This window comes from Pithys albifrons, chromosome 15, assembly GCF_047495875.1.
Source record: "Pithys albifrons albifrons isolate INPA30051 chromosome 15, PitAlb_v1, whole genome shotgun sequence".
Classification (NCBI taxonomy): Eukaryota; Metazoa; Chordata; class Aves; order Passeriformes; family Thamnophilidae; genus Pithys; species Pithys albifrons.
The window spans coordinates 15,951,031-15,958,172 of record NC_092472.1 but is presented as its reverse complement, the minus strand read 5'-3'; positions in this window follow the sequence as shown (position 1 = coordinate 15,958,172).

Sequence of the window (7,142 nt, the reverse complement as noted above, 5' to 3'; positions counted from 1 at the left end):
CAGGGTAAGTGACCTTTTCATATGCAGCGCAGATTCCCGGTCACGCTGCATCTGGTGCAGTGAAACCAGCGAGTGCCAGCAATTCCCTGAAGTCTTAAAAAACAAGTCACAGGTCCTTTTCGACTTGCAAAACCAACCCTTAGCATGACAAAGTTAAAGGGCCTTAGCAGCCCCTGGTTAGCTGCTGCTGGTGCCAGTCCCAGGGAGGAGGATGAAAAAGCATCCATGCAATGCCTTCTGCAGGAGTTATTGACAGGGATTTTCAGGGAAAGATGGGGGGATTTGGGTGTCTGGCTTGCTGCAGTGTATAGGAAAGAACTTCATGACCAGTTAGTGACTTTAGTGACTTGGAATCCTCAACTCTAGTCATAAACAAGATATTTTTAAGTGAGGTGTTTAGAGTCCTAAACCCCACCAGCCTGATATTTTCAAAGCTGCCAAACACCTGGGCTACCCACAGTGAGGGCAGGAGCTTCCTTCTACCTGTGCCTTGAGAGAAACAGAGGGAGAAACAAACTTTAAAGCCCTTCCAGCTCAGACTTTCTGCAGCTGTGCTGCCGTGGGGACACTCCAGTCCACACTGTTCCACAGAAAGTGAATCCTCTGGAACCAACTGTGTGGGAATTCAAGTCAAATTCCTCCTACAAAATTCACGTGGTTACCCCAAGTCTTTGGTTAAAGTGGTGCCTATTTTCTTTTCTTTAGGGAGCAAAGAGACAGCAACTTTGCCACCTTCTCCCTACAGAACGACTGGTGGTGGCCCACTGCCAGCACAGAGCAACAGAAACTTGTTAACACCTTTTCGGCTCCATCTTAATAAAGTCAAGACAATTAACAGCTTCTCTATTTACAAAACAAATCCTCTTTGCAACACCTGAGAAAAAGAGTTGCAAGTGTTTCCCAAACATTTCTCAGTTGGGGAGAACACCTACAGTAACTGCTGGGATGTGTTGCATCTGCTGTCCCTGCTCTCCGTGGAATGCTGCACACACAGGAGGAACTCACACTGCACTTCCACCCAGGAGTTCTGATCAGCCAGCACAGGCCTACTGGGAAAGGTTTTTATCCAAGGGTTTGCACAGATCTACTGGGAAAGGTTTTTATCCAAGGGTTTCTCCAAGGAGAATGAGGTGTACAGAGAGCCAGGGTGTGAATTTATTGCCCACTTGTTGGTCCACACTTCTGGTGAGGCCATATGGGGTACAAGAGGTGGGGATAAGGTAGGTTGGTCCCCTCTGAAAATGCTGCCAGGGACAGCTGGGCAGGAGTGGGTAATGTACAACATATTTACACGTCTGCAGAGGGATTCACAAGCTCCCCCACCTCTTTTTCTGGTTCCCTGCTCTCTCCTAGGATACACTCCATGCCCCCTGCTTTGCAAATCACTGTCCTGCCTTACAGTGTAGTAAATTCCCCCTTTTCAAACAAGCCCCAAGGAGTTGAGCCATATAACAGATTGATGGATTAGACAAAATCAAATAAATGTAACTTGTAATGTACTTTCAAAATTAATTCCTTCCTCCTCCTTTCCTCTCCCAGCCTGCTCTCCCTTTTCCAAAAACACACAGTGAGCCATATTTTACAAACAAAAAAGATGAGGTGCTCCCAAATTAAACTCTTATTTAGGTGTAGAGGTGACTGCTGGGACAGTCTCACACAAGAGCTCTCTCAGTCAAAGGGATATTGGTCCAAATACTTCTGGAGATTATAAAAGACCCTGTTTAAAGCCTATATGAGGTCCTGGGCCCAGACTTATCCCTCCCAGAGGGTCCAAAATGCAGAGAGGAAAGGAGAGGGAGTTGGTGGTAACTCCAAGCACAGTAAGGAGCAGAGATGGATGGTCACAACTAAGAAATGTTCAACAAATGTATTTATGATGGGTCACAATCATGTGAGACAGAGTGAGGCACAGCCAGAGTGAGTCTAAATCTCTCACAGAAGGGGAGTGTGGAGGTTTAAAAGCAGGAGAACATGATGGGAAATACAGAGGGGGATCTCAAGTAGTATTTTAAATTTTTTTCCTTTCTCTATTTTTTCTTCACTATCCCCCACAACATTAACTGAAGTCCCTTGTGGGCACAGGCAGGAGAGAATAGCTCGTCAGGGGACATGGGAGCACAGAGCCTGGACAGTATAGGGCCCTTCATTTCCTCCTCTGATGCTTTCAACAGTGCATGGGATGCCATAAAAGATGATAATGATGAGGTCAGTGGAAAGACTGTAAAACAGTGGGGAGAGGCACAAGCATTACCCCCTCTTGGGCTCAAACTCGGGCCATGCATGGGCTGAGTTTGCTGGTTGTGAGCTCTTCTGCTTGGGACAGAGGCTGCTCTGTGTGTGTCCCACCACTGTCCTGGCTGCCACCACCCAGCCATGTTGTGGGGAGGAATGAGATCTGAAACGTTGGGTTGTGGTGTTGGTGGGACTCCTGTTACTTACATCAAGCTGGACACAACTGTACTCACACTTCTTCTCAATTCCAGACTTTTCTAACTCACAAAACTACGGCCTGACACTTCTAGGGGATCATTCATCAAGACTAGATCTGGCAGTTTTAAATGCAGTAATTTCCATTTCTCTCCCTGTTGCCCAGTGCCTTGAAGCTAAACCTGCTCTGACCCAGCTCTTCATTCCCACTCCTGGCAGGCAGAGACTTCTGCTGGCCCACTGCCACCAGCTGGGATAGGGACAAGGCACCTCCTCCCTATCACTAAGTGGATTTTGTAGGCAATGAGCAAGAGAATAATTAAATTAACTCGGTCCTGAATATCTCCCGAGGTGCCAAGCATTCCCAGCATTACAGCCACCCCACAGGTGTCTGGAGAGCAGGTAATTCCAGTCAGGGGCAGGCTGCAAACGTGGCTCCCAGGGACATCTCTGCTGGCACAGGAGCATGAGCAGCAGCCAGTCCTGACAGGAGTGCTGGGAGGAATTCTCAGGAAGGCTTTGCTCGAGCCAGCTTGGGCTCAGGAGTGAGGCAGCTACCTTTATGCTTTGATGTGCTTAAGTTAATAAGACTTATCCCAGGGCAAACACAGTTGTGCTTCCCAGCTTGGACTACTTTATTCCCCTGGTTCTTCCTTGTTTCATGGGCTTTCCCCTCAGGGTGCTGGTCTGTGATCTCAGGCAGCAGCCTCAGCCTCTGGTTGACCAAACAGCCTGCTATTTAAATTCCTGTATGATTTTGACTGCAGCACATTGGGGTTTTTTTCCCCTGATCTGCTACGGGCCATGAGATTGAATCTGGATTTAAGACAGCCCAAGTTTTGGGAGTGATCAGCTCGCAGTCCCCCCCAGCTCCAGCTCCAAGGTGTGCCCAGGGAGCCTGGCCCAGCTGGACAGGGGGGAGGCAGGGCAGAGGACATGCCCACTGCAGAGCTTTATCTCACCCATCGCCAGAGAGGTCACTAATCACTGCCCACTCCCTTTCAAGCAGTTGGGGAGCACTAAATTGTGCCTCTTGTATCCAGACACTGTCCAATCTCCCAGGGCCAGGCCAGGTATGTTGATAAGGAGATAGTGTAAATGGTCCAACAGGATGGAGCCAAAATTCACAATTTCCTGTGCTTTAACTTAGCAAGTGCCATATTGATGGGAGAGTCCTTTTTAGATTATCTCGCTTCCCAAAGGGGATTGGCCACTGTACTCCTTCAGTGAAGAGGATCTCAGGTTTCATGTGAAACCAAGTACAGGGTGCTCTGTACATTTTCAGCACAAATTTAATTACAACTAGGATCAAAATAAATATTTGGGAAGAACAACAAACAGTACTACAAAGAGAACAGCTCCTTCCAACTCCTCAGAGTTTTAAACCCTGGATGGTCTCAGGGGCGCTTCCAGTCTCTCTGTTCTGTGCAGAAGATGTAATTAATTTCCTCATCACCCTGATTAGTTCAGTGTCATATTAACTACCCTGCCTTGTAACCAAGCAAACCCCTTCAACTCATTCCACTGAAATTTGGCTGTAAGCAGACACTGACCTCACCCCAGGGAACTGTTTTCCTGGAGATGACTTTGGGCACTAAAAACACAGTTACATCTTGGTAGGCTATTAAATCCACATGTGAAAATAAACTCATCTATCATCTTGTGCATGTGGTTTAGCTTCCTTTTAAGAAGACAGAAATGTATTAGAGCATCCCGTTAAAGCAATTTACATGTCTTGCTTTATTTTCCCAGACAGGCCATTTCTTCCCTTGTGATTACTGGAATTTGGGAAAAGGTACCAATAAGGAATCATGGAATAACAGACTTGTCCTTCAAGTGCTACTCCCTGAACCAACACCACCCTGACCAGTGTTCTGAACAACTGGAGACTTTTCACACAGACCTCTCCAACCCCAAGACATTTTTTTCACAGCCACATGGTGACATTAAGGCCCAGAGGCTGGAAAATTGAAAGCAGAAAGCAGCAAAGCACTGCTGAGACCAGCAGAGCAGTGCCCACAGGGTGCAAGGAGACTTGCCAGAGACCTGTGCCCTGTGGCAGCACTGGTTTGTCCCCAGGGTCACCTGGTGGCAGATCCTCTCCCCAGGTTTAGCCTGGCCTTGTCCTCTGCTCTGTCAAGTGCAGGTCCCTCAGTCATGGTGTGGTGGCTCTCCAGGGATCCAGGGGCTTCCCACAAGCACTTGGCTGGCAGAGAGCAATGGGACATCACATCTCTTGCTCACCCATTGCACCAGTGCAGCTGTTTCTGTCATGGACCAAAGACAAAGCCTTATCTTGAGACACCAGGGAAGTCAAATGGTTCTCTGCTTGCTGAAAAACATGGACTCTTGAGACAGCTAAATAAATGAAACCAGAAAAGATCATCAGAGTAAAACCAACCAAAAATCCATAACAAAAACTTTGGATGTGCTAGTCATCCTTAATTCCAGCTGTGTCCCTACCACCATGGACACATTGGTTTTCACCCTATTCCTCAAAGGTTTGACTGCTTACCCACACACCAGTGCTCAAGTAAGAAACCCCCTGAATATCACCTGGGTTAGAACAGTCCTCACTTCTCAATCACAGCCCTTTCTGGCCCTCACTCACCCTGCTATGGCCTGCTTTCCTTTGCAAATCACACTGGGGCAAATTAAAAATTACTCAAAAACACTCCTTCCACATTAATCATGTAAGAGGAGCAAAATATTTCATGCCAACATTCTGACACTTGCTCCTTTTCTCCAAGAGTGGAGCACTCTGTGCCACAGAATTCCTGGCCCGAGCCCATTGGTGTCCCTGAGCCAGATAATCAGAGCCAGATCATCACAGCAGGCTTGGACATCTCAGGGGAGGATGTACAAGAGAAGGTTGTAACAAAAGGAACAGGTTTATGCTTCCTGAAGTGATGAAGACAGATGTATGAACTGGGCTCTAAAGGATGTAAGAAAAGATCATTTATTTTCTGTAGGACAAATCATTAGAACTAAGAGGCCTGAGCCAGCAGCAGACTGTACAGGTAAGTGATGGCTTAAGATAATTCATAAACCAACTTTAACCACTTAGCAGGAAAAAAAGTCCAAACCAAACCAACAACAAAAAAGACAAGCTGGGCTTGGGTTTGGTGTTTGAAGAATTTCAGCCAAGGAGCAATGCTCTACCCACTGCAGTGAGCAGGGAAGTGAACTCACAGTGTGGCTGGCGAGGCAGAGAGCTGGTACAGAAGTCAGAAGAGCCAAGCCTAGAAAAAATATCAGCTGTACACATGGGCAAAGCTCCTTTGTGTGGGGGCACCACACAGCCCCCAGGGTGAGGGTCTAGTGCCTTCTCAGGACACTGCCTCTGTTCCTTCAGTCATTCCACCAAACAACAGCTCTTTGAAACTACAATAATGCCAAAAAGTCTGGATTTCTGCAAAGGGAAGTCAGGTACAACTGCACTGAAGAGGACAGGACTGCCCAGTCAATTTGGAGAGTTAGACTAACCCAAGTAATTTCAAACACTCCTCTTCTGTCATCTTCCAGAGCTTTACTAACTTGGCTGAATGGGTTAATTGTGACTCATCTTATTATTTTTTCCAAAGAAAAGATCCAAAAAGTTACTGCATTGCCCTTAGATATCTCCACCACCTGCTGTGGTCTGAACTTAAGGCACCAGAGGAGCTGCAGTATTAGCTGCACTGGAATGTTTTGGTTTTCCCTGGCAAAACAGGCCCATCTCTCCAAGTGTGAATGTGCTTCAGTTACCTAAACATACTTGAGTGGGGGGGGGGGGGGAAAAAAGGAAATTTCCATTTTTTGTATTTAACTAAAGAATTCTCATTGTTGTTGAAAGCAAACAGAAAAGGACGTGCCCCAACATGTTCCTTAAAAAGAAACATTTTGCAGAGAGAAAGAGCAACTGGTAAAGATATATCATATCTGCTTTGAGCTGTGGTGACATCCTTTGCCACAGGTAATGATGAATTAATAGCAATTATAACACAAAGCCTGGAGAATGCCTCGGCACTGAGTCAGCACTCAGGTAAGGCAATGTTTTATGACAGCTTATTAAAGGCAAAAAAAAAGCAATAAAAGGCTTAAGAACCATGACAGATCCTGCCTACATGAAGTAATAAACAGTATGATACACTATCATTTACATGAATAGGGAAAGGAGTGGACATTTCATTTCCTACCCCTTTGTGGCTCCCATTCAGCTGCGCCGAGGGGGCTGTTTGGGGGAGCCCCGTGGTGCCTGTTTACAGGAGAACTTTGCAAAACAAAGACAGTCACGGTCAAAACTTTGCTGGCCAATTCAGTATATTTACATGGAAGAGCTCTGAGGAAAACAAGGATGCTGCAATAACCTCCTGGGATCGTTCAGCTCAAGGGGTAAGTAGCAGGGAATGGTCTCATGGCTACCTAGATGTGTGGTGGCCACAGAAAAAGCATCTGATTTTCATGGCCTTGATCAAACTTTCTTCATCCACACAAAAATACCATCACAGAACTCCCTGAGCAAAATGGAACATGCCAAAGTGTTGTGCATGCAGGGAACAGTATTGCCCAAGTCTGGCTCCTGAGAAACTGGGCACAAGCTCTTTGTTTGTAGGAGTGGAGAACGTGCCATGCCAACACCTGAGAGTACCTTCCACATGTACATCCACCACACCATCTGAGCAGCTCCCAGAAACGACCCGATTTTCCCTCTTCCTTTTAACTAACAGAATGGA